This window comes from Setaria viridis, chromosome 7 (genome assembly GCF_005286985.2).
Source record: "Setaria viridis chromosome 7, Setaria_viridis_v4.0, whole genome shotgun sequence".
Lineage (NCBI taxonomy): Eukaryota > Viridiplantae > Streptophyta > Magnoliopsida > Poales > Poaceae > Setaria > Setaria viridis.
Window position 1 is genome coordinate 9,654,895 of NC_048269.2, and position 772 is coordinate 9,655,666.

The 772-nt window shown below is 50.4% G+C and overlaps 1 non-coding gene across 1 annotated transcript; it reads left to right on the forward strand.

The window, feature by feature from the left end:
• The first annotated feature begins 349 nt into the window (after nucleotides 1-349).
• On the forward strand, nucleotides 350-489 carry LOC117866005 (small nucleolar RNA Z247). The gene has a single exon (XR_004642706.1). It is a non-coding gene; the product is annotated as a small nucleolar RNA Z247 (small nucleolar RNA).
• The last annotated feature ends 283 nt before the right edge of the window (nucleotides 490-772 follow it).

Sequence of the window (772 nt, forward strand, 5' to 3'; positions counted from 1 at the left end):
AGGCGTAGGTCTGCCGCCCATCAGGGAGGCGCAGCTATTGGGAATCCTAGAGGGATCTCCACCTGAATTTCTGGAGATCGTCAAGGATGACAATCAAGCAAGTAGCAAGATCAATAGATTCTTGCCTTCCTGTGCAACTCCATCAGAAAGGATGTATTGGGGCAAGTAGCAACTCTATCCTCGTCTGCAGAAGTTTGGGCAGCTCTGGAGAATATGTTCTACACCTAGTCTCACGCAAGAGTGGCTCATCTACGGATGCAATTGTCAACCCTCAAGAAGAAACATGACAACCTCAGTTTACTTCAACAAGATGAAAGCGATCGCCGACGAACTCGCAGGTGCTGGAAGGAAAGTCGAAGATGACGAGATGATATCCTTTATTCTTACTGGATTGGATAGTGAATACAATCCTATTGTCACATCTGTCATGGGGCATCTTTGTTGGGCTATGAGGTAGGCTACACTAGTGCAAAACAGAATTTTTCTACCGCGTAAACCAGGAAAACTGCCGTATATGGATCACGGGATTACCACTCAATGCACTGGTGCGGAAGATGTAGAATCGCGTCAGGGCAGCAAAGTTGATCAGTGTAGTCGAACACGTAGTCGATCCGTCGACGTCCAGCAGCTCCTCAGCAGCTCGTCCACATGCAGCAAGATCATCCTCATGCCGCGGCTCATCGTCGGCTCGTCGGTGGCTTGTCGTGGCTCATCGGCGGCTCGTTGTGGCTCGTCGGCAGCTCGTCCAAGAGATGCAGGCGCAACACCTCCA